Source organism: Ovis aries, chromosome 3, assembly GCF_016772045.2.
Source record: "Ovis aries strain OAR_USU_Benz2616 breed Rambouillet chromosome 3, ARS-UI_Ramb_v3.0, whole genome shotgun sequence".
NCBI classification, from domain to species: Eukaryota; Metazoa; Chordata; class Mammalia; order Artiodactyla; family Bovidae; genus Ovis; species Ovis aries.
The window spans coordinates 173743317-173770039 of record NC_056056.1 but is presented as its reverse complement, the minus strand read 5'-3'; the positions used below and the strand labels follow the sequence as shown (position 1 = coordinate 173770039).

Here is a 26723-nt window from a genome sequence, read left to right as displayed (position 1 = left end):
ATTACAGAGAGACTGAAAGTCAGCATCCATGTGGGCACTTCATACACAGCACATGGTAGACCTTCAATAAATATTACGAATAATAATAACATCATTTCTCCTCTGAAGACAGATGACCAAGAGCTCTCCACCTACTAGCCATGTGACCTTGGCCAACTGACCTACCATCCTTGCCACTTCTCATCTCTAAAATGAGAAGACTTCCTGAGCTCACGAGGTTGTTGTGAAGCTCAGATGACATCATCTGGGTAAAGCACAGTGCCTCTTACACCCTGGGTACTCACTAACCTGTAGCAACTAGTAATACTATGATGTTGCCTTTCCTCCTAAAAGCATGAGCTCCTTCAGGGCAGGAATCCTCTGCGTTTACTTCTCTATCCCTAACACTAGATTTGGAAGGAATGATGCTAAAGCTGAAACCCCAGTACTTTGGCCACTTCATGTAAAGAGTTGACTCATTGGAAAAGACTCTGATGCTGGGAGAGATTGGGGGCAGGAGGAGAAGGGGATGACAGAGGATGAGATGGCTGGATGGCATCACTGACTCAATGGACGTGAGTCTGAGTGAACTCCGGGAGTTGGTGATGAACAGGGAGGCCTGGTGTGCTGCGATTCATGGGGTCGCAAAGAGTCAGACACGACTGAGCGATTGAAGTTAACTGAACACTAAATGCCCGGCACACTTTTCTATAAGGAAGGGAATGAGCGGGTATTTTCTAAGTCATCCCATGACCATCCCCGCCCTCAGCTTGATTCCTGGTATGAGAGAGGGGGCACAAAGAAGGTACAGAGCTGGTGGAGGTTGCCTCAAAGGTAGGAAGAGAATTTGCTGGAAGTGTGGAGGGTTCACAGACGGTCAAGTCCCGAGCTGCTTACACACCTACTACTGGGAAGGGGAGGCTGGTTAAATGTTACAAATGAGTCAACTTTCTCTTAGACAACAAGAGCAACCAGGAAGAGGGTGATGGGGAGGGAAACACACAAACGCAGGGGGGGCAGGAGAGACACAGGCACCTGGGCCCAGCTTCGATGCAACTTGACCCTGTGGGAGGAAGAGGCACGTGGGGGGTACAGGAGACTGGAAAGCAGTCCAGTGGGGGAGGACAGGGGAGCCCCTGGTCTCATTTAGATCCTCCCCTAGGAGCTGTGCCACAGTCTGGCTCACATACTCATTTCATGCTCCTCTGACACAAATGCAAAGATCAAAGGCAGGGCATGTCGGTTTTGTAGGTGGTCAGATACATCAAGACCGACCGTTAACTGTTTCTGAGTTTAGCAATTTGGCAGAAAGGGGACCAGAGCTGCTCAGAGGGCCAAGCACTGTGACTGCAAAGAATTTCTTTTGCAATCCTGTCCTCTTCTGCCAACCGTAAACTAAGATTATGAAGCAGAGTCTAGAGGGCCACGTGGAGTGTCAGCCTTCAGGAGAGAAAGCCAGGCACTAGGGACTCTTGGGAAGAAGGCAATGGCACCCCATTCCAGTACTCTTGCCTGGAAAATCCCATGGATGGAGGAGCCTGGTCGGCTGCAGTCCATGGGGTTGCTAAGAGTCGGACATGACTGAGCGACTTCACTTTCACTTTTCACTTTTATGCCTTGGAGAAGGAAATGGCAACCCACTTGAGTGTTCTTGCCTGGAGAATCCCAGGGACGGGGGAGCCTGGTGGGCTGTTGTCTATGGGGTCGCATAGAGTTGGACACGACTGAAGTGACTCAGCAGCAGCAGCAGCAGCAGCAGCAGCAGCAGCAGCAGGGACTCTTGGCACCACGTGGTCAACGGACCACCCTCCCTGTACCACCATTGCCAACAAGGCTGTGGTTTGTCTCCAGGGATCCACAAGTGGGGGAAGAGATGGAAAATGTGTACCCTGGAGGTACCCCCAAAAAGTATGGTCCCTAAATACCTACCCGGGACTCTCCCCACTTCAGTATCTTCTTATCCCACATACAACACTTCAATTTTCAATCAATGTAACATGTTTATACTCTGCTCCCAAGTGCCTATGATGTCCTGAGCTATGAAGTTACATGATAGGAAGATTCCAAAATGCAATCAGACATCTTCAGAGCTCTTCTCTAGATTTTAAAGGCAAATGCTCAGAACAGAGTACTGAGAACATAAGGGAAAGTAGTTCTTAGGTAAGCTGCCCACAAACCCTAATGATTGTTTCTTTAAGTAAATCGGACAGGTTGCATTTGTCATGTACTTTTTTTTTTATTCAGAATATAAAACATTCTGAAAAATGAGGAGTCTCATAAGCTGAGCTCTGGTAACTAATATGGTAACTCCAGGTTTTCTATTCCTGGAATTTCTTTCTTCAGAATAACCAAATTGAGAAGTACATCTTGTTCTGTTTTATAAACTAGTAGTTTTACTTATGTGTGTGGAATATGGAACCAAACCACTGGGTTCCAATTTCAGCTCTGTCACTTCCTGGCTCTATGATCTTGGACTGGTTACTGAATCTCTACCTGCCTCAGTTTTTTCATCTCTAAAATGGGAAAGTCATAACAGTTCTCAGGACTGCTGTGGGGATTAACGCACTATTATAAAAGCACTTAAAAGAGTGACTAGCACACTTTTAAGTATCTCCCTTATTAAGTAAGTACTTAATAAACGTAGCTATATACATAAGGCAGCAGTGCCTTGAAAAGGTCATCAGCTTTTTAAACTCTCCTAGAGTAAGTTGCCGGGAGAAATATCAATAACCTCAGATATACAGATGATACCACCCTTAGGGCAGAAAGTGAAGAGGAACTAAAAAGCCTCTTGATGAAACTAAAAGAGGAGAGTGAAAAAGTCGGCTTAAAGCTCAACATTCAGAAAATGAAGATCATGGCATCTGGTCCCATCACTTCATGGGAAATAGATGGGGAAACAGCGGAAACAGTGACAAACTTTATTTTTAGGGCTCCAACATCATTGCAGATGGTGACTGCAGCCATGAAATTAAAAGACACTTACTCCTTGGAAGGAAAGTTATGACCAACCTAGATAGCATATGAAAAAGCAGAGACATTACTTTGCCAACAAAGGTTCATCTAGTCAAAGCTATGGTTTTTCCAGTGGTCATGTACGGATGTAAGAGTTGGACTCTTAAGAAAGCTGAGCACTGGAGAATTGATGCTTTTGAACTGTGGTGTTGGAGAAGACTCTTGAGAGTCCCTTGGACTGCAAGGTCCAAGATCCAACCAGTCCATCCTAAAGGAGATCAGTCCTGGATGTTCATTGGAAGGACTGATGCTGAAGCTGAAACTCCAATACTTTGGCCACCTCATGAGAAGAGTTGACTCACTGGAAAAGACCCTGATGCTGGGAGGAATTGGGGGCAGAAGAGAAGGGGACAACAGAGGATGAGATGGCTGGGTGGCATCACCAACTCGATGGACATGAGTTTGGGTAAACTCCGGGAGTTGGTGATGGACAGGGAGGCCTGGTGTGCTGCGATTCGTGGGGTTGCAAGGAGTTGGACACAACTGAGCAACTGAACTGAACTGAGGGTAAGTTTCAGGCTTCCCAGGTGGCACTAGTGGTAAGAACCTGCCTGCCAGTGCAGGAGAAGTAAGAGATGCAGGTTCAATCCCTGGGTCGGGAAGATCTCCTGGAAGAGGGCATTGCAACTCACTCCACTGTTCTTGCCTGGAAAAACTCCATGGACAGATGACCCTGGTCCATAAAGTCGCAAAGACAGACACAACTGAAGCAACTTAGCAGCAGCAGCGGGGTAACTTTTAACTTTTATAAGCAGAAAGGAAGTATATAATACTGGCTAAGAACACAAACTGTAAAACCACATTACCTAGCACTGAATCCCAGTTCTGTCTTATTTGTTGTGTTACTTTTACTTGGCCAACTTACTGAACCTCTCTGAGATTTAGTTTCTGTAAAATGGAAATAACACTGCCTTCACAATTGTGAGAGTACAAACTGTGTGCGTGTGTGTGTGTGCGTGCATGTGTGTTCCCTAAGTCATGTAGGACTCTTTGCAACCCCATGGACTGTAGTCCGTCGGGCTCCTCTGAACAAGGGATTTTCCAGTCAGGAATGCTGGAGTGGGTTGCCATTTCCTCCTCCAGCGGATCTTCCCAACCCAGGGATTGAACCTGCATCTCCTACATTGATCAAATCCACATCTCCTGCATTGCAGGCAGATGCTTCACCACTGAGCCGCCAGGCAAGCCCACAAGCACACAGTAAATAGTATCAAAGCAGGACAGTTTGCCATGGTCACTGTGTTTCCAGGGGGTGGGGGGGGTCCCACCAGCAACAAATAGGATCACGTTTGTAAAATCTCAAGATGACGTTCAAAGACCCAGGAAGCAGCTAGGTAAACCAGTCATGAGTCACACTCGTCCCATCTTAGCCTCTGTTCAGAGTTGCTAACATACAGATCCTCAGTAAAGGTGTAGCAGGCAGAATTCAATTAAAACTGGCCCAGCCTGCAGCTGCAGTCCCTTCGGTCCCCATCCTACAGCAGGGCTAAAAGCTAAGGGAGACGGACAGCAGGGTTGATGCACAAACAGTGGAAGGGGCCCACTGGCACAGTACCTTTGACTGTTGCATGGCAACGAGAGCTGCCAAGACAGCAGAGCAGCCACAGACTGCAACAAGAGAAGAGAACCTGGCTTCTCCACGCAATAAGCATCAGAGCATCCGTGAGGCTGAAAGGCAAGGAGGCCCTAAACAGCAGCCCTGGTGACAGCGTGCAGCCCAAGCCCCTGAATCCTGGTGTGGAAAGGAACAGACACACTGGTCCTTCCCCACCAGTTACCTGCCCTGGGAAGCCACAGGTGCACGGACCAGCTTCACCTCTATACCTTCCACATAGCTCGAGGTGGGCCTGGAACCCCACTCTGTGCCTCAGAGAGGGAGGCAGGAGATCCACAAGACAGCACGTGCCCAGCTGGAGCTTGAGAATGTCTCACTGGGGAGACATGGCAACAACACAAGACACAAGTGTGTTTCAACAGGAACTTAACAAGAAGGGCTGCAGGCTCTCGGGAGAAGGGAAGCTTTCCCGAGGAGGGAGCTGGACCCTAAGAGACGCGAGGAAAGGGAAGAGGAGGCGGGGAAAGAAGGGCAGTGAAACAGCCCTACACACCCAGGGACACCGTCTATCCGAAGAGAAACTCACCATTTAAAACAAACCTTCTTCTTCCTTCTAAGGAAGGACTCAATTTTCTGCCAGATCTGATTGCAACTCAAAGATATTTTGTAGCTGCACTTCCCTGCCTGTCTAAAGATGTCCAAACTTATCAGCTATCCTCATGTCAGATGCATCTTGCCTGTTCCACAAGATGTGGTCCGTCTGACCCACAAGGTTCAATTTCCAAAAGATACTTGCAGCTCTAATGTGGCTGGCTTAAGTGGCTATGATATTTTATTGGAGTGACAGTACACTTCATTCTTTAGAGACATCAGCATATTTTGCCTTTGGTGAATTGGTCTTGATGGAGAATCTCAGATTTAAAGGAATATGGGGAGAAATTTTTATATATATTATCATATATACACATAAGTGTATTTATACATTATGAAAGCTGCTCATATAAACTTGATATGTGTATAAACTTTATGTATGTATGAACGTGTCTGTGCTTTAGCCCACCTAACAAGATCTGCCTTCAGCTGGACACATAAGGCTCCCAGGCTCAATTTCTGTAACTGCAAAGGCACAGGGGGGTTTCCTAGGTGGAGCTAGTGGTAAAGAACCCATCTGCCAATGCGGGAGTCCTAAGAGACAAGGGTTTGATCTCTGGGTCAGGAAGATCCCCTGGAGGAGGGCATGGCAATCCCCTCCAGTATTCTTGCCTGGAGAATCCCATTGACAGAGGAGCCCGGCAGGCTGCAGTCCATGGGGCCACAAAGAGTCAGACATGACCGAGCAACTGAGCACACAAACACACAGGCATACAGCTTCTCAGCCTTGGACACTGTGGGGCAAGGATCCCAGGGCTCCACTCTGGTTCTGCATGGAGAAAGGTACTGCAATCCACCAGCGACGTCTGCCCCGATCACACTGAGGAGAGAAGGGAGGTATGTTTGCTGGTACCTGAATCAGCTCAAAGAATCCTCCAGATAGACCTAGGATTTTGAATAATCATCTGAATCCTAAAGAGAAGAGATTCTAGAACACTCTCCTAAGGCTGATTAGTTCAAACATTCTGAGCATTGAATGATAAAAGCCACATTAATGGGTTCAAAGCTAACATTACGCTGCAGAGAAAAAAAAATGCTGTTTGTGTTGGGACGATCCCTCCTAGACCCACTCCTACAAGCTCCCTGTGAGCAGAGGCCGCCAAGGTACAGTCATCTCTCCTCCTCAGGGACTTGGTGGGACAAGGGAATGGTTTGCCAGCATTTCTGCACAGTGGTTGAGTCACAATAACAATAAGGTTATTTTTGTCCATTAAGGACCCTTCTATAGGGTCCAAAGCGATTTTTCCATTATGAGCAGCTTTCACTTTATATATGGAGAAGGCAATGGCACCCCACTCCAGTACTCTTGCCTGGAAAATCCCATGGACGGAGGAGCCTGGTAGGCTATAGTCCATGGAGTCGCTAAGAGTCGGACATGACTGAGCAACTTCATTTTCACTTTTCACCTTCATCCATTAGAGAAGGAAATGGCAACCCACTCCAGTGTTCTTGCCTGGAGAATCCCAGGGACAGAGGAGCCTGTTGGGCTGCAGTCTATGGTGTCGCAGAGTCAGACACGACTGACGCGACTTAGCAGCAGCAGCAGCAGTCCCCCTCCCCTCAATGCAACTAAGGAAAAAAGAGAAAGGGGAATTTCTATGGATTTTGAGATAGAACTGAAGAGAGGGAGTGAAGGAGTCCCCAACCTCTGGGATCTAATGCCTGATGACCTGAGGTGGAACTGATGTCATAATAATGGAAATAAAGTACAAGATAAATGTAATGTGCTTGAATCACCCTGAAATCATTCCCCCCACCCAGACTAACACCCCCACCCATGGAAAAACCGTCTTCCATGAAATTTGTCCCAAAAAGGTTGGGGACCACTGATTCATGAGGACTCTGAAGCCTCATGACCTGGCATTCTAGATTCCCATACAGTGGTGACACCGAGGCCCAGGGTCATGACGTTAACTCTGTGGGAAGATCACACAGTCAGTGACTGGCTTCTCAGCCTTGTCCTTTCCTCTATATAGGAACACCAACTAGACACATCTCTGGGGCTGCAGTGGGGCAGGGCTGGAGGACATGGAACATCGACAGGCCCTGGAAATGGAGACAGAAGAGGATGTGCAAAGGAAGGAGAACACAGTTTAAACACAGCCCATCTCACGGCTCAGAGAAACTCAGCACACACAGTCTGAGTGCTTCCATCCCAACGTCTTGGTCTCCATTTCCACTTCCCTCCAGCCTGCCCAGCCGAGGGGAGATGCTACAGCTGCTGAAGAAAGAACTCTACTGGGGACCAGCATAATCTCAAGGGACCACCGAGAAGAACAAGAAATCACCAAGCACAGGATGCCCTCATTAGCCAGGCTTCTAACCCGCAGGTGGGCAGGTGACATCAGGACCGCACAGCTCCTCCCCTGGGCACTGGCATCTTCATGCATTAACAGCTCCCCACCCCCAGCCCGCTGCCCGCAGACTGCTGCAATACCCATGGCAGAGAGTCTTGCGGCCTGGGGGCATTCTGAGCCACTGCCCAATATACAGGAAGCAATTACTGATATCCTAAAAAAATGAGGGCTGCACACAGTGGTCTCCAGAGACCATTCCAGCTTGGCAGTTGAGAGGCACTTGCAGCTGGCTCTGACTCTCACCACCATGTGCAAACAGACAGCCTCAGGTGGCACCATCGGGGGCCCCTGGAAGTAAAAGACAAATGTCTTACTGGGAGAAAAATAATACATTGCCAAACGATCATTGGTTCCCATTCTGGACAGACCTGGGGGGGAAAGGAAGAGACTTGATGGGGAGTGAATGTGGAAAGGAAACTAGGCTTTAAAAGCCTTGAGCAGTCAGGTGCACCCAGAACATCATAAAAACAGCAGTTATGTTCTCTGCGCACCTGCTCCACACTGGGCACGGCCACCTGGACTACTATCAGAGGCACTCTCTCAGTTAATCCTCCGTCATCCCTGCTTTATAGGTAAGAAACTGAGACACCCAGAGATGCAGTGACTTGCCCAAGGCAACACGCTGGCTAGTCATTCCTCCGGCACAGACGTGTTTCACACATGGCTCCACGCACTGCCCCAAACTGGGAGCCACGGAGTGGTTGGGCTGGGATGCGAGTTTCAGCGTCTGGATGCTAGATGTAATACCCAGCTGGACCAGTCCGCAAAAGGGAACCCTGTGATGCTGAACCATGCAGACTCACGGAGGAGGCCTGCCAGGGGAAACCCAGGCCTCAGTCCACCTTGGGGTGTGCCAGTCATTGGAGCTGTAGGGATGAGGGGAGGCTGGAGGGAGCCTGAGTCTTGTTGGAGAGAGTTTCTGGAAGGCAGAAACTCCTTCCTCTGAATCGGCCTTGACCCTGATGCCGCCTCAGTGTCTCCACATAGTAGGATCTCAAATAACTGTTCTGAGAACATACTGCACCCAAGGAGCCAACCCACAAAACCATTTCTACCAATGGATTCTCTTCCATGTAGACAACATGGAAGACTTCCAGGAAACCCCCAAGATCATCCTCTGCACCAACACAGTTCCTGGAAACGAGGCCAACCTTGACCTGTGAGGCCCCGCATGATCTAGCCCTTGCCTTCCTCTCCACTCCATTCTAGCCAGCATTCCTCTAATCCGCCAAGTTCATCCCCACCTCTGGGCCTTCATCCTCGGTGTTGCCTCTGCCACAAACACTCTCCTTAATGTTTCACCTGTCTCACCCCTTCACATCCCTTAAGGGTCTGCTCCAACCATCCCTCCCCAGATAGGTTTCTCATTCTGCTCCCGAACCCTGCTTAAATGGCCTTCATTACCCCGGATCATGTTATTTACCAGACATGTGTTCATTTATGCACAGTCTGTCTCCCCGCTGGAATGGAAGCCCTATGAGGGCAGACTGTCCCTGCTGGCTTCACTGCTCTACCTCTAGAGCCAGGAGGGGAGCCTGGCACACAGCAGGTGCTCAGTAAGTATTTGCAATATGAGTGGATCCATTCATTTGTTGAACATTTACTCTCCTCCAACATTTACTATGTACTGCACGAGGCTCTAAGGATACAGAGATTTTAAAACAAACAAGGCAATGTTCCTACCCCTGAACACTCACAGCTGAGAGAGGGAGGTGTCTCGGCCGGTCAATGCTAGAGGAAAGTGTGCCCACCGTGTTCCCAGAGCACCCCTACCCCGACCCCACTGCGTGATACTGAAGAACCACAAGCCCCGGACTCCCTGTGGGGGACCCAAACCTATAAGACATAAGCTCTGCCTTCAGATACATAGCCTTGTCCACTTATAGAGAGAAGGGTTCCACACCGACCCCATCTGGAGACTCTAATCACACCGTGTCTTCATGCTGGGCAGGCGGGGGTTCTGCTTGAAACGTAGTCACCTACACAGAAGCTTAAAACTATTTTTAAATTTTTTCCACTTTTTTAAATGGACACATAAGTAGTTTATTTATTTATGCCATACCACATGGCATGTGGGATCTTAGTTCCCAGTCCAGAAATTGAACCTGCCCCCACCTGCGTTGAAGTACAGAGTCTTAACCACTAGACCACCGGGGAAGCCCCAAGTTCCTATATTTTAAGCTGAGATATAACATTAGTTTCAGGTGTACAACATTAAGAATTTGCTATTTTTCTATATTGCAAAATGATCACCCCAATAAGTCAACATTCATCACCACACACAGGTACAGATTTTTTTTTCCTTGATGAGGTCTTTGAAAATCGACTCTTGGCAACTGTCAGTTATGCACTAGAGAATTGTTAACTATTGTTACCAGGCTGTACACGACACTCCCATGACTTGTTTTCTAACTGGAAGGCTGCAGCTTTGGCCCCCCGCTTCACTCATTCTGCCCGCCTCCCACCCCCGCCTCTAACAACTAGTTAAGACCATTTCTGAAAAGTCTCGTCCCTGAGCACTTGGGAGGAAGCATCTGTGTGAAGGGAGAGAAGGATGACAGCACAAGAGGATTAACTGTGCACACTGGGGAGGGGAGCTGGGGAGGACGGGGACAGGCGTGACAGCCCCAGTGTGCAGGTGAAGGGACTGGGGCTCTGTTTCCAGAAGTCGCATTTGTCTCCAGTCACAAACAGAAGCAGAGGCTTCAGAGGGCCCGGGAAGCGCCTCTGTCAGGCCCACCAGCTGGGCCGGCAGCACTTCTTCCCTTTATTTACAGAGGCCGCTGACAAAGGCGAGAAGCAGAGGGAGGCGCCTTTGAAGTTGGAGACTGAAATATTAATAAGGGACAGTAATTGCATGTCCCGTGACAGGACGACAGGCCCTGCTGCTGCCGGGAAAGGTTCTCCAGGAGCATCAAAGCACTCAGCTCAGCTCTGGGCCCCGTCAAGACCGTCTCCCCCAGGAAGCCTCCTCTGACTGCCACAGCCTGAGCAGATTCAGAATCACAGACACCTAGGAATGTTAGAGGCGAAAGGAAGCTCGGAGATAACAGCGCAGGTCCCACCTACTCAGAAGGCTGGTGTCCTTAAGAGACAGGGACATGAAGAGAGGGAGATGATGGGAAGATAGAACACAGAGGGTGAGCTCACGTGATGACAGAGGCAGAGACAAGGAGACGCGGCCACAAGCCAAGGACACCAACGACTGCAGCGCCCAGCAGAAGCCAGGAGAGAGGCCAGGAGAACATTCTCCTTTAGGACCTCCAGAATTTCAGACTTCCAGCCTCCAGCACTGCGGGAGAATAAATTGCAGTTATGTTAAGCCACCTTGTTTTTTTGTTTTGTTTTGTTTTTTAATCTGCCAATTTATTTTTAATTGAAGGATAATTGCTTTACAGTATTGTGTTGGTTTCTGCCAAACATCAACATGAATCAGCCACAGGTATACCTATGTCTCCTCCCTCCTGAACCTCCCTCCCCATGCCACCCCTCTAGGTTGCTCAGTTCAGTTCAGTCGCTCAGTCGTGTCCAACTCTTTGCGACCATGAATTGCAGCACACCAGGCCTCCCTGTCCATCACCAACTCCCGGAATTCAGTCAAACTCATGTCCATCGAGTCGGTGATGCCATCCAGCCATCTCATCCTCTGTTGTCCCCTTCTCTTCCTGCCCCCAATTCCTCCCAGCATCAGGGTCTTTTCCAATGAGTCAACTCTTCGGTGGCCAAAGTACTGGAGTTTCAGCTTTAGCATCAGTCCTTCCAAAGAACATCCAGGAATGATTTTGGTATAGAACCCCAATTTGAGTTCTCTGAGTCATACAGCAAATTCCCATTAAGCCACCTCATTTGTAGCAATTTGTTACAGCAGGTCTTGGAAACCAAGCCATCTGAACTCCAGGACCACTCAGAGCCTCATCTTCCATTCTTCTTACAGTCTCTTCACTGGGGGCAATGGAAAGATGGGGGTTTGAGGCCAGACCTGGCTTCCAACTGCGGCCCTGTCACTTCCCAGCTGAGTCACCTGGGCCAGGTCCCTTGAGCTCTCGGAGCCTCCATTTCCCTTCTGTAAAATGGGGCACCATGTCCTCCTGGGTACTATTGATAACATACATAACTCACTTGCGCAGACAGAAGATACAGAAAAGCAATGGGCTGATACTACTACAACTCCTGTTTCTGAGAGTTCGTTCCTGTCCATCCAGAGCTCACTTCAGGATCATCCTCCACCCCTATCAAGTGTTTCAGGGTCTGCCTCTGGGAGTGCTTCCCTCATCCCCAGACTCAGTAATCCCTTCTCCCGGAGAACAGGGCTTCTCTCCCACCCCATGGGCTGGGAGAGGGTCCAGAGCCCCCTCCAATCCCCCAAGAGCAGCAGGGAGGCTGGACCTCCCAGGAGACATCCTTTATGAGCCTGCCAGCACCCAACCTGTTGCTTTTAAGGACAGGCCCCTTGCCAATTCCATCTGCCTCAGGGACAAGCTGTTTAATGGAGCGAGAGTTGGCTCCCGGGAAGACAATGAATTTTAATGCTTCCGGACACAGCAATCAGACAGAAGCCTGCCTTCCAGGCAAGGCCAGGAGGGGCTTCAAAATCCTGTGGCCCAACCCCCACCGTCACCTGAGCAAGGGGCGGCTGGGAGGTCGGTCTCAGGTCCCATGGCTGGTTAGTAGCATAAGTCCATAAACCACTACCCGCTGTAGCTCTCAGTCCTGAGTCTCTGAGCAGGGTCTTTTATAGAAGTTAAAAATATGCAAAGGAAGACAGGTAGTGAGGAGGAAAGAGGAAAGGAGAAATGTGTGTGTGCCTTTAGTCCAGAAAACCAGTGCAACTTCTCCCTGGGTTATTCTAGACTCGTGGAATTTAACCCATGAGTCTAAACACTGAAAACCCTATTACCAAAATATATTTCCCACTCCTAGGGGTCAAGTCCACCTTACCCCACTAATCTGCACTGCCCATTCTTTCCACACTTACTCCTTTCATGGGGTCCAAAGAAAAGGGAGGCGGATGATCCTGACATAATGAGATCAAAGGAACAGGGACTCCTGGCCTCCCCCACGGAGCAAACCACAAGGTGAGCAGAACCTCGGTTGTTAGCCACCTCCCTATCATGGCTGGGACTGGAGTCTCCTATGCCATGTGGTTGGCATTAACAAAATTCACTGGGGGTGAACCTGAGAAGGCCCCATAGTGACACTGAACACTTATGCCTGACACAGGGTTGAATGGGCAAAGGAACTGATGCCTGAGAGGGGCCAATGAATGAAGCAAACAGTTCTGATCACAAGCTTAGAAACTGGTTTTCCAGTAACTCAGTAACCCACCTCCCCATCCAACCTGTGCAGTCTCAGGTCCCTTTTTCTCCTACCTCTGGATGAGAAAACGCAGTATAATTAACCGGCTCAGGGTCTACCGGTCGGGTCTCGACTCACGCCCCGTGAACTCGAAGAGAGAGCTCTGTGGGGCCAGCAGAGGAGGGTCCTCTAATGGCAGCTGGTTCCAACTGGACTGTAAGTCATGGAAGTCTCTCTTCAAAGAAAACCTTGGCCAGAAGAGCCAATACCAAACACAGATTAAAGCCAAGCTGCTGTGACGAGGAGAAACTGCTCACCTCCCCCTCCTCCATCCTTCCCAGCCCCTAAGATGCCTCTGTGGAGTCCAACTTCCCTGACACCCACATAGAAATGTCTCATCTCGTCTCACACTGTAGACGCAGTGGAAGGCTAGAGCAAGGGACACACCCTCAGTCGTTGCCGGAAGCAATGAGGCCAACACCAGAGTCCATGCATCCTTGCTCACAGTCCATTCTCATCCCCAGTCACTCCACCTACCACTGGCCAGCCACGTCCACCAAGACAGGCACTTCCTCAACAGACGTGGTCCCTCCCTGATGTCTAGGATGGGGAGGCTGTCTGGGTGCTGTATCTGCAAGGCATTCAAAAATGACTGTTGAATGAATGAATGAATGCCCAGCTGATCAAGTTTCCAGCTCCCCCTGTACCCCTCACAGCACCCAGACAGCCTCCTTATGCCGGACAGCAGTGAGAGTGTCAGTTTCATACACTATAAAGCAAGCCACCAACTGACAACTGTCAGCAGAGCATGGAAGGAGACCACCAGCCCACTTGAGAATCAAAACACCCAACTGCTGTCCACACCCAAGTCTTCGACAGCCTCAGTCCCCCACCACCTCCCCATTTCTTTCCCGCAGCCTCACATGAAGCTATAGATTCCATTACTAGTCTGCAAATGGCTATCAAACCCACACGGCAGGGTTAAAAATACTCTTCACACTTGGTAAGCCTCCCCACCATTAAATCACCTCAAGGAATGTGACAGCTATAATGAGCAAAATACGTAAACCCAGCCTTTTCACAGAGAGGGTGCCCATCTAAGTTAAGAAGGCACAGTGCTAGCCAGAAAAGAGGGGATGAGGTTGTGTCATTTCTTCTTGCAAGACCTCAAAGTGATTGAAATCGGATGGTTCTGGCAACATGAGCCAGGCTTTCGTCGAGTGAAGAAGCTGAACTATTCCTAACAATCTATAACCAGTGTAGGTGTACAAAAGCAAGTAGATACAACATATAAGACCAGCCAACCTCCTTGCATCCCACCCTATGGAATTGTGCTGTCAGCATCTGAACATTTTAATACCAAAAGTGCGGGTCTATGCAGTGTCAGCCTAATCCCAGCACACCTCCTCTGGGTCTTCAAGTGAAAATAGATTTGTGCAGGATGCAACTGTGTGTTAGTTTTTCCTGTTGAAAGCCTATCAGGAAAATCATGTTTGTAAAACTGGAAACTGCTTTCCTTACTTCATAGTCATCCTCCATCTGGAAGGAAAAGCTAGTGAATCCCAATCCTCACTTCAAGATGGTAGAGTAAGTCACCTTTGAAATAAGTTAAGAGCCTGAAAATTGCTGAGGTATAAGCTACTATGTGTGTCAAATGGGAATTGTCAGCACTCACCTTATTTTCCTCTTTATCCTGACTATTAGAAGGATGAAGGAAGCAAGGGAAGGCCTTAGAAAAGTCCTAGGCAGAAAGTTAAACGGTGGCCAGCCAGCCAACATGAAACACACTAACACCATCTCATGGGAATTGCAGTGGCTCATCCAGACGAGGGCAGTGACATTATTTAAGTGGCCTGAAGCTCTCTGCCAGCCCCACCCTGTGACTAGCCACATCACCATCACCAGGACGAGAAGGGGTCTGCTAGCCCATTTTTGTTTCCCACTCTGAACTCAAGTGGGGAAGAGTCTCTGACCATAGCAACGCGTTGATGTTTGCAATGTACTGTCATCCACACTGGCAAGAGAGAGGCTGTTCCATCCAGGACTCCCATAGAACAAGGATCAGCAAACAAGGGCCCACAGACCAAACCCCTCCTGCTGCCTGCTTTGGTAAATACGCAGTTCTATTGGAAGACAGCCATGCCCATTCATTGACTTATCTCCCATGGATGATTTCACTCTACAACTGCACAGCTGAGAAGCTGTGTCAGACAACGTATGACTTACAAAGACTAAGAAGATGTTTACTACCTGACCCTTTAAGAAGTGTGCCAGATCCTGCTTTAGAAGAATTAGGCAATGCTCATAGCAGAGTGAAAGGACAAGGTATTTTCCATTCTCCTTAAAGAAAGGTCAAAATAGTTGGCTGATGACAGATTCCCCAGATGCTGATCCCGAACTTAAAGCAATCCTGCCTTTATAACAACAGGATGGACCTACTGAAAGGATGCCAGCCAACCCAGGAAAAGCACCATAAATAACAAAGAATCAATACTGCTCCTTGACTGTGGTTATGGGTTCTACCCTGGAAAAGCCCCAAAAGGCTGATAGCTCCACCAGTGTTGGCCTGGAACAAAGAGGTAAAGTAGGGATCAATTTTTGACTCCCAATCAACTTTGCAATCCTTTGAGAAATCACAGCTTCTATGAACCTCCATTCTTCTAGATGTTTCTTCCAGTTAGAGTCTTCATTGCAAAGCACGGCCTGGCCTTCCAGCCCTTCAGCATTCTCATGTTCACTGGATACACAGCAGAGCCCAGGCTCATGAGTAGTCCTCTTGAGCAGACTCATTCATCTCCTCCTATCTCTTCCCTCTCTGACTTTGCTTACCCTCTTGGGACTTCTAATGAGTTAGAACCAATAAATCACTTGTAATCTTTTGTTTTTTAAAGGAACTGACACCTGGATATAAAATCTGCAAAAATCCTGAAGATGATACAGGAATATCCCTTCAGTTCAGTTGCTCAGTTGTGTCCGACTCTTTGCGACCCCATGAATCGCAGCACTCCAGGCCTCCCTGTCCATCACCAACTCCTGGAGTTCCCTCAGACTCGCGTCCATCGAGTCCGTGATGCCATCCAGCCATCTCTTCCTCTGTCGTCCCCTTCTCCTCCTGCCCCCAATCCCTCCCAGCATCAAAGTATTTTCCAATGAGGCAACTCTTCGCATGAGGTGGCCAAAGTACTGGAGTTTCAGCTTTAGCATCATTCCTTCCAAAGTAATCCCAGGACTGATCTCCTTCAGAATGGAATGGTTGGATCTCCACGCAGTCCAAGGGACTCTCAAGAGTCTTCTCCAACACCATAGTTCAAAAGCATCTCTGCCACCACCCCCCACCCCCGTAAAAGTAACTCCAATGTTGGCATTTTCCTTTATATTTTTTACCTGCCAGAGGACAGTGACGACTCTGGACTCTGATGGGAGCAATCCGCTGGTAGAATATGTAAAGGAGGAAGCTGATCCCCTACTGAAGAAATCTGCCCAGAGGCATCCCATCACCTCATTCTCTCCACTTAACTCCAGCCATAGCTGGTCCCCACCCCACACCCACGGAGGACGTCAGTTCAAATTAAGCGCAACAGAAGCACTTGTTTTTTCTTCTGGACGTGTTTTATTACAGTAGTATTTTGACGATCTGCACATATCTCCTTTCTTCCCACCACATTTATCACTTGGGTTGAGATCTGTTTGGTCGAGAAAACCAACTGTTCTATTGTGAAGGACAAGGTCAATTTATGATGTCTGGAGTGGTATCCAGAGATGGAAGAAGGCAGGGGAGAACTTTATAATTTGATGATAAGGGGACTAGTTCACTTTGCTGAAAAAGCAGCTCTGAATTTTGAGAAATAACTCCCTCTGCTTGCAAAGTCTTGCCCTTTTGGATACTCCTGGCTACCCATAGGAGAGCTATCCCTTATCACTGACAGATGGCTACCTGTGTTCAGAGAGGCATGGGACCCAGTTCTAGGGAATGACACAAAAATGGTCATTTATAGCATGCCCACCTGCCCATGTTCTCTCTTGTCTGCCTCTCCTGTAGCTGGAAAAGATCATGTGACCCCATTCAGGACAAGGAGGAGAGAGAAGACCCCTGGGAGGCACTCAGAGCAGAACCTGCTACCATAAATCCTCAATCAATTTTAGGGGTATTATTTTCATCAGTATTACTATTACTAATTTTAATAAAACCTTTCCCTCCCTTTTCTCTCCCCCTCCTTTTTCCCTCTGTCCCTCCAGTAGTGAGCTGGGGCTGGTTTGAACCAGATCACAAGAGCTGATCATGTGTGTCTCTGCCCATCACTGAGTTCAATCGGCCACTTTGGGAATACTTACACTGTGGAAATTGACATAAGCTACAAATCAGGACCTTTTTCCCCCAGAGAGCTAACAGTTAAACATTTACCAGGATACCACTTGAACCAACCTCCTTTTCCTCCTCTTTCCAACAACGTATTTCCTCATAAACCACTGGTACCTGCTGTATGTGGGGCATTATGTTAGGTTCTCCTTGAGAACTCAAAGGTAATTACATCATTGCCCTGCTTTCAATGAATTTAAAATTATACAATAAATTGTATGAATTAAGATACATTTGGCTACACACAGCAGAAATCTCAACCGGCAATGATTCATTCTTAAATGGAGGGAGTCTAGAGTCTGTGGGGACACACTGGTCTAGCTGACCAGCAGGGTCATTAATGATCCCAACATTGCCAACTTTCCCCCTTATGTTCATTGTCTCATGTGCACAGGAGAGCTGCTGCAGTTCCAGGTATCAAGCCTGTGTTAAAAAGCAAGAAACAGAGGCAAATGGCTTTTTTCTTTTTATCCAGGAACATAATCATTTAATCATCAAAACAACTTCATGAGGTAGTTACTAGACTGATCTCATTTTATAGATAGGGGCTTCTTTTAGAGAAGAATTAACGTGCTCAAAGCCACGCAGACTGAGCAGGCAGAACATAAACCCAAACATTCTGACTCCTGGAATGCGTTCGCATATACCACGAACTAGAGAAGCCAGCAGTTGAGGGCAAAAGCACATGATCTACGGCTTCATTACCTGCTCTCGACGGTTCTCCAGTGCTGCCTGCATTTCTCTTTCAATCCAATATTTTTCTGTAGCTCAGGACTGGAAATCCTGTTTGCTCATTCTTTCATGACCCTCACCTCCAATCATAGGCATAATATCAGGTGCTTCCATTTGTTAACTGATATGCACCCATCTCAGCTCTAACACTATCCAACCTGAATGGAAAAACTTGCTGTTCCAGGCGCCAGAAGCCTGTGTTTGGCTCCTTTCTGTGCTAATTACCTACTTGAAAACCTGAAGACTCGGGCTCCCATCCACTTGGCAATCAGACCATCTCCCTGGCCCATCTGCCTGTAACTGCACACCCCCTTTGCTGGAGCCGCATTTTTTTTTTTCACTGTAACCGCCACTTGGGAAGATTTTATAGTTTGTACTGTTTCAATTTATTCCCCATCACAGAAAATCCCAACTCCAGTGGTATTGCCACCACAAACTATCTTCCTTAGATACAACAGGAGGAAAAAAAAAAAAAAGATCAGTATTTGTGCTACAGTGGACAGAAGACTTCAGTCCTTCATTAGTAACAAAGTTTTCAGTAGAAAAAGTAAGTTCTCTACGTGGTTGCTCTGGTGTCTATGACATATGCCAGCTTCAGAAATCCTGATCTGCAGAGAAAGGCCTCTATCTGGTTTGGAAATCAAAGCACCAATTACCTAGCACTTTAAAGGATGATGCTCTTAGTAAAGGGACCACCTGGGGCTGTATTTGTCATGGCAAGTTTGGCCACAATGCCGGAGCAAGTGCCAGCTGCCCAAAGGGAACAGAGCTGATCCGACCACTACTCCTCTCTGGACTTTTTGTTTTGCTTTGTTCTGGTTTTTTTTCAGGAGAGAAAAGAAGCGGTTAGACCGAAGCAGCTGCAAGGACTTAACACGATGGAACTGTTCCCCATCCTGGAAAGCAAGGTCTCCATGGGCTGTACCCACCTCTTTCTGTGGTGGCCCTTCAATTCCTTTTTTCAATATGCACTGAAGCAAAACCCAAACTTTCTAAATGGGCACCCTGGATGGCTCAGAGTATCTCCATTATTCTAGCCAAGAAGACCTGGGGAAGGAAGGCTAAACTTTTCACTACCCTTGATCGATCGGAACAAATAAGAAAATAAAACTGATCATATACAGTCCCATGACCTTAGGCAAATCACATGTGGCTTCTCATGAAGAAAATGGGTAAGTGCAGGCTTGGGCTCTGGAGCCAGAATATCTGGGTTCAAATCCTGGCTCTGTCACTTACCAAATATAACGTTGAACTAGTTACTTAACCTTTCTGGGTTCCACCATCTTGAGTTCTTGCATCTACCCTCAGAACACTCTTGAAAAGAGTAAATCTGTAAATTTTACACACAAAATAGTCACAAGAGACCTGACACATAGTTTTGTTTGTAATTAAGGTTATTCATTATTATCTGCCTCCCTAGATTCTTGGGAGAACTATGAAAAAAAATTCTACATAGAACACAGAGTTTCCATTCAATAAATAGTAGTTTCCCTCTTCTCCTCAAAAGGGAGTATATTAATATCTATTTGTTCTATATTTAAGCACAGGTTTCTAGATTTTCAATCAATCAACCAAGCATGTGCCCAGCAGAGAGACAAGGACTGCTATTCTCCAAACCCTGACTCAAGGTGGTTTTTCTTCCTCCAGCCTTCATCAGAACACAGTCCGCATTCATTCAGCAAAGGAAGCCTGGACCAGCTCCGCAAAGGAACGCTGAGATGAGGGATCTGTTCCAAAGGTCACAACACCAGAGCTCTGTAGAGTCGGGAGACGGCCCCCTTCTCTCAAGGGGCCAGTGGCTCACAGTCTGTAAACCTCTCATGCTCAACACGACAGAGAAGTTAAGGTGGCAATAAGTTGATTTCTTTGTCCGGTCTGTAACAAAACTCACCTCGGTCCTTTTCCTCTTTCACCCTGCAGGGTAACAGCAAGGATGCTCTGCCAGGATGTGTGTCCTGCGCCAGGGAGTCCCAATTTCCCCAGAGACCATCCAAACAAGAAGGACTGTGTACCACTGCCACCCCCTCCCACTTCTCAAAACAAGGACTCTTCGTCCGGATCTAAAAACCACCACTTCTCCAGCCTCCGGCCACAGGGCAAAATGATGGCACACTTCTACACGGCCTAGCTGCTGTGAAAAGGCCAGCATCTACCCCGTATGAACTTACTGTGATGATTCAGATAGGGTTGCAAAGGCCTGTATTATTATTTTGAGAAATCAAAAGGAAGTACCTCATTTGTTATCTCCAGGGAAGGGCTCTGACCACCACAGTCCATCACTTCAGCTCAGACTCTTGATTTCTACAACAGCAGAACAAATTTTCTCCTCTCCCCCACCCTCCCCCCGACCTCAAACTGTCCATTTCTCTATGCTGACCCAGGGCACATGCCCAACAGTTTACACTTCTCTCCAGTGTCTTTAACTCTGCTCATTACCATCTGAGAAACTATCCCAGAAAGGCTAACTGGCCAGCACCTTCTTCAGAGTCAGGAGGGTTCTCTTCAGAAATCCTACATACGGATATGAATAGGTTCTTATCAAACCTCTTAACTGGCACCCACAGTTGAGCGAGAAGATCAATTATCGGCCCAGGTGAGTGGAATATGATGGTCACTGGGGCGGGGGGAGGGGTGAGGGTGGAGTGAGGAAAGTTATCAGGTGACTTTCATGAGGCCACAGATAGAAAGGACATCAGGTAGGATTCAACCAGATGCATTAAATTTCCCTCAATTTACACTTCGGGACTCCTGCAAGACTAGACCAATTCCAAGGTCGAGAGGAGGTGGGTGGGGGGAAAAGACCACATTCTGCTACAGAAAAATGCTAAAGCCCTTGAAGGTGAGAAAAGAGCACCATGCCCCTGCCCCCATCCAGGAACAAAGGAAAATACATGAGCTATGACGTATTGACAAGAACACCTGTCTGGCTCAGGCAAAAACTGGAAACACTCCTCGAGTCGCCATCCCCTGCCCAGCCCACACCCCCTCACCTTTGTCCCTGAGGGGCTCCCTCAGAGGCCGGGGGCTCTGGTCAACTGATCTATAAGGCAACGACCATTTTGCAAGCCCAAAACTCTCTCAGGGGAGCTTACATCGCCCTGGACCATTTTCACTGCCACTGGATCTGAGGAGGGAATTTATTTTTTGAATGAGTAACGAAGCCACACAGTACCTGAAAACCCCAAAGGCATGAAAGGATACCAACAATGAAAGTACGCCCTCCCTCCTCCCCTCCACCCACCCTCGGCTATTCAAAAGTATTCAGAGAACATACTCCGCGTGCTGGAACACTGTGGTTCCGGGCCCTGGACTGCTGTATATAATTTTATATAATTACTGGTACCAGTTTTCTGTGCATCTTCCTCCAAAATGTCTGTGCTTACATTGGCAGGTGGGTCCACGTGCTAGTATGTGCGCGTTTTTTTTTTTTTTTTTAAATACTCTGGTGAAGTTACGGTGTTTAGTTGCTAAGTCATACCTCTTTTGCCACCCCATGGACTATAGCCTGCCAGGCTCCTCTGTCCATGGGATTTTCCAGGCTAGAATATTGGAGAGGGTTGTCATTTCCTCCTATTCTGGTAAAGGAGACCTAATATAAAACTTACCATTTTAATCATCTTTAAGAACACAGTCCAGGGCATCGAAGCACATCCACATTGTCGTGCAACCTTCACCATGATCCATCTGCAGAATTTTCTCACCTTCCCAAGCTGAAACTTGGAAGTCTGCTGCTGCTGCTAAGTCGCTTCAGTCGTGTCCGACTCTGTGCGACCCCATAGACGGCAGCCCAACAGGCTCCCTCGTCCCTGGGATTCTCCAGACAAGGATGCTGGAGTGGGTTGCCATTTCCTTCTCCAATGCATGAAAGTGAAGTCGCTCAGTCGTATCCGACTCTTTGAGACCCGACGGACTGCAGCCCACCAGGCTCCTCCATCCATGGGATTTTCCAGGCAAGAACACTGGAGTGGGGTGCCACTGCCTTGGGAAGTCTTCAGACACTAACTCCCAATTTCCTCCTCCTCCCCCTCACCAGCCCCTGGCAACCAACACTCTATGTACTGTCTATACAAATCTGACTACTCCAAGTACTTCATATCAGGGAAATTAAACAGTATCTATCCTTTTGTAACCGACATTTCATTTATCATAATGCCTTCAAGATTCATCCATGCTTAGCATGTGCCAGAATTTCCTTCCTCTTAAAGGATAAATACTATTCCATTACACACAGATACACCACATTTTGCTTATCCATTCATTTGTCAATGGACAGTTGGGTCGTTTTCAAGATTTGGCTGTTATATATAATGCTGCTATAAATGTTGGTGTACAAATATCTGTTTGAGTCCCTGCTTTCAACTTTTTTCAGTATACACCCAGAAGTGAATTCCACTGATAATTCTGCATCAAAAGGGTTCAGGCTCCACCACACTATTTTTATTCACAACCACATGTGGATGGCTTTTTTTAAATTGGGATATGATTACAATGTTGTGTTAGTTTCTGCTGTACAACAAAGTGAATCGGCTATATGCACACATGTATCCCCTCCTAGGCCCCTCTCCCATCCCCCCACCCCCCATCTAGGTCGTCAGAGCGCACCAAGCTGAGCTCCTGTGTTGCACCGCAGGTTCGCACCGGCTGCCTGCTTTACACTCGGCAGTGTGCGTGCGTCAAGGCTACTCTCTCAATTTGTCCCGTCTCCCCCTTTCCCCACCCTGTGACCACGTGTCCCTTCTCTGCATCTGCACCTCTATTCCTGACCTGCAAATAGGTTCATCTGTATGATTTTTCTAAATTCCACATATATACATCAATACACAATATTTTTCTCTTTCTGACTTACTTCACTCTGTATGACAGACTCTAGGTCCATCTGTATCTCCACAGCTGACCCTTTTTCATTTCCCTTTTATGGCTGCCTGTGTATTATTTCTAAGAAAAATGCTAGCATATTCTCTATAATGCTCTATACTACATTTTAAAACGCATTCCTCACTTTTCCCAGCTAAGGAAAAAAATGAAATTACTTATTAATCACAACTTGATCCTTCACATCTCGAATAACAGGCATGAGAATTGTTAGAAACGAAAATGCAAGGGTGTTATTAGCCAGTGATTACTTGTGGTCTAACGACAGGTTGTCTAATGGTGTTTACTCCTAAGATATGTCATTCCCTCCAGATTAGCTGTCCTGAAAGAAATTTCACTGCCCTTTCCTCAGCTGTTTTCCCAGTTTCCCCAGGAAAAGGAGCAAAAAGAGCAAGGTCGTCTCTAAAATGTCGAGCACATGCATTGCGAGTAAATATCCCACCCTCAACAGAGGGAGTGGAAAGGAAGAGGCAATGGCCAAAATTCCATTTCAAAAACATCCACAGGACCACCATGGAAATTTTCAAAACGTTAAAGAGGGACTTCCCTAGTGATCCAGTGGTTAAGAATTCGCCTTCCAGTGCAGGCAGCATGGGTTCAATCCCTGGTTGGGGAACTAGTCATGCCCCCACATGCTGCGGAGCAACTAGAGAGAAGCGCATATGCTACAACAAAGACCCAGTACAGCCAAAATTTTAAAAAAAGAAATGTTAAAGAGAATCGCTTCATAAACATCAGGCAAGGAGGCTTAAAAAAATCAAAAAGAGAACATTACCATTATTTTTGCTTCAGTGAAAAGAAGTGACCACATAGAGTTCACATGCAAGCTGAAAAAAAAGTGACACTTTGAATGGAAAGGGTCTTGTGGACACTGAGAAACCCCCAAAAGGGATGTTAAGGCAAACTGTCATTTAAGATGTTAACTTTCAGCCTTGTGATAAGTCACTGTGTAGGCTGACACCACTCCATGGAGGTCACCTTCAAGGGCTCTGGCATCTATAGGGCAAAGCCAAGACTGCCAATTAATCATCAAAAGAGGACAGCATGACCAGGACAGATGAAAACTTGTTTAACTCTGTGTGTGTGTTTAGAACAAAACAAAACCAAACGGGGCTGCTGAGTGTAATCTCAGAGACTTTTCTTACTTTGAAAACTTTCTGGGGAACAAAAATCTCATTTTGATCCTTGATCTTACAAGCTGGTGTGTTGGATACTTCGGGGATGCTAGGTCATCCTCTAAAAATCGTTCAGAAGTTCTGCCACCGGCTCTTTGCTTTCGCTCTCAAAACTCGGCAGATGAAACAGAATCTTTCTGACCTGACTTCAACCTTAACTCAGGAAGCAAAATCTTAGAAGCAAAGTTCAATTGCCATTCCACTGCTTCAATCCAACTCGCTCAAGATTAGATAACACCATGTTTCCAGGATAAAAATATGTGCCATTTTAGGGCATCAAAATTCTTCCTGGCTCATAGAGGCCATCTGCAGCCCTGCCTCCCATCCTCATTGGCTTTGTAATCAGAGAGGACGGAGCCTTGGCATTCCCAGACCAAACAGTGTCGTTTTACCCCTCCGCAACTTTCCGCAACCTAACATGCTGATGTGTGGTCAATTGTTTCCAATTTTGCTGAGGCATGAATCTGTGTCAAGAGCATCCAGGTGACAGTGGAAAAGGCCAGGGGCCTTGCCTTGGGTCATCAGAGACCCGCCCCTATGGCCCGTGCATGGGGTTTCTCATCTCTTACACACTCTCTTTCCCTTTCATTCTTTCTTTGCAAAAGTACAGCTCTCCCCAAAAAGCTGTCTGCCAGACCTACTGAGAGAGGCAAAGTTGAAATTTAAAAGTCTAGGAGCTGACAGTTCTTAAATATGGCTGTTGTTATTCAGTCACTCGGTCGTGTTGTACTCTTTGCAACCCCATGGACTGCAGTCCACCAGGCTCCCCTGTCCTTCTTTATCTCCCAGAGCTTGCTCAAACTCATGTCCATGTAGCCAGTGATGCCATCCAATCATCTCATCCCCTGTCCCTTCTCTTCATGCCCTCAATCTTTCCCAGCATCAGGGTCTTAAAGATGGTGACTTCCCCTAAATCTGACATGCTACCTATATTCCTCTCATGGATTTTAAACTGCAGTTACAATTTTAAGACAGAGGTGGCTTTAATAACAAGCTTTGCCTATTAATATTTAACCTTTACTCCTATATTAAGATAACTATTAACAGTCTGAAAGATAAAACTGAAATTTTTCAGGTTATATTTTATTAGGTATTATGCTATTATGACTGGCAATCTGAGGGTGTATGAGAATGTCCTGAGATGCGCCCCTCCCAAACAACACAGGTCCTGCTGGCCCCGGCCTCTCAGTCTCTTCGATCATTGAGCTCCTCCACCTTCCTTGTGAGCATCTTATAATTCTTCTGGGCAGCCGTCCTACTTTTAGGAGATGATCGCTAGTTAAAACAGACCATCTGGGACTTCCCTGGAGATCCAGTGGTTAGGATTCCATGCTCCCAATGCAGAGGGCACCAGTACAATCCCTGGTCAGGGAACTAAGATTTCACATGCCAAATGGCACAGCCAAAATAAAGAAAGAAAATAAAGAGAAGTTATCCCAAATAACTGGATGAAGCACAAGCTGGAATCAAGATTGTCGGGAGACATATCAATAACCTCAGATATGCAGATGACATCACCCTTATGGCAGAAAGTGAAGAACTAAAAAGCCTCCTGATGAAAGTGAAAGAGGAGAGTGAAAAAGTTGGTTTAAAATTCAACATTCGGAAAACTAAGATCATGGTATACAGACCTATCACTTCATGGCAAATAGATAGGGAAAAATGGAAACAGTGACAGACTTTATTTTTGGGAGTTCCAAAATCACTGCAGATGGTGACTGCAGCCATGAAATTAAAAGATGCTTGCTCCTGGAAAGAAAAGCTAGACAGCATATTAAAAAGCAGAGACATTACTTTGCCAACAAAGGTCCGTCTAATCAAGGCTATGGTTTTTCCAGTAGTCATGTATGGATGTGAGAGTTGGACTATAAAGAAAGCTGAGCACCAAAGAATTGATGCTTTTGAACTGTGGTGTTGGAGAAGACTCTTGACAGTCCCTTGGACAGCGAGGAGGTCCAACCAGTTCATCCTAAAGGAAATCAGTCCTAAATATTCATTGGAAGGACTGATGCTGAAGCTGTAACTCCAATATTTTGGCCACCTGATGCCAAGAATTGACTCACTTGAAAAGATCCTGATGATGGAAAAGATTGAAGGTGGGAGGAGAAGGGGACAACAGAGGATGAGATGGCTGGACGGCATCACTGACTCGACGGACATGAATTTGGGTGAACTCCAGGAGCTGATGACAGACAGGGAAGCCTGGTGTGCTGCAGTCCATGGGGTCACAAAGAGTCGGACACAACTGAGTGACTGAACTGACTGACCCTAAATAAATAAATAGATAGTCCATTTTATTATCCCTAAACTGAGTTTTTCATCTCTGTCTCCCTACTTTTAATTCAGAAAACAAGGCCATTATATTTGTAATCTATGCTAGGTTTGGTGCTTTACTTGCATTATCTTATCAAAGCCTCTCAGGAAGGTACCTATATTATTATTATCTGCATTTTATGGATACAGAGACAGAGAAGGGTAATAACTTGTCCAAGGTCACACACTGCCCAAGGTGACACACAGGTAGGTGCTGGAGCTCAGAACCAATGCAGGATCGTCCTGCTCCAAAGCCTGGACTCTGCGCTCTCACAGGAGAAAGAGGATACTGGAATTATCAGCTGGCTTGGGTAGCAGGGGAAAAGAGTGAGCAAACACACAGATAACCTTTTTTGCTTCCCAAATCCCACTGCCCAGCTCTGAAGTTTATAAGCTGTGCAACCTTGGGCATGTTTCTCTGA

General features: G+C 47.1%; 1 protein-coding gene across 4 annotated transcripts in view; it reads right to left on the bottom strand.

Moving 5' to 3' along the window:
• The window catches only part of CHST11 (carbohydrate sulfotransferase 11), a 267079-nt gene that overhangs the window by 156340 nt on the left and 84016 nt on the right, over nucleotides 1-26723 (bottom strand). The window lies entirely within an intron of this gene.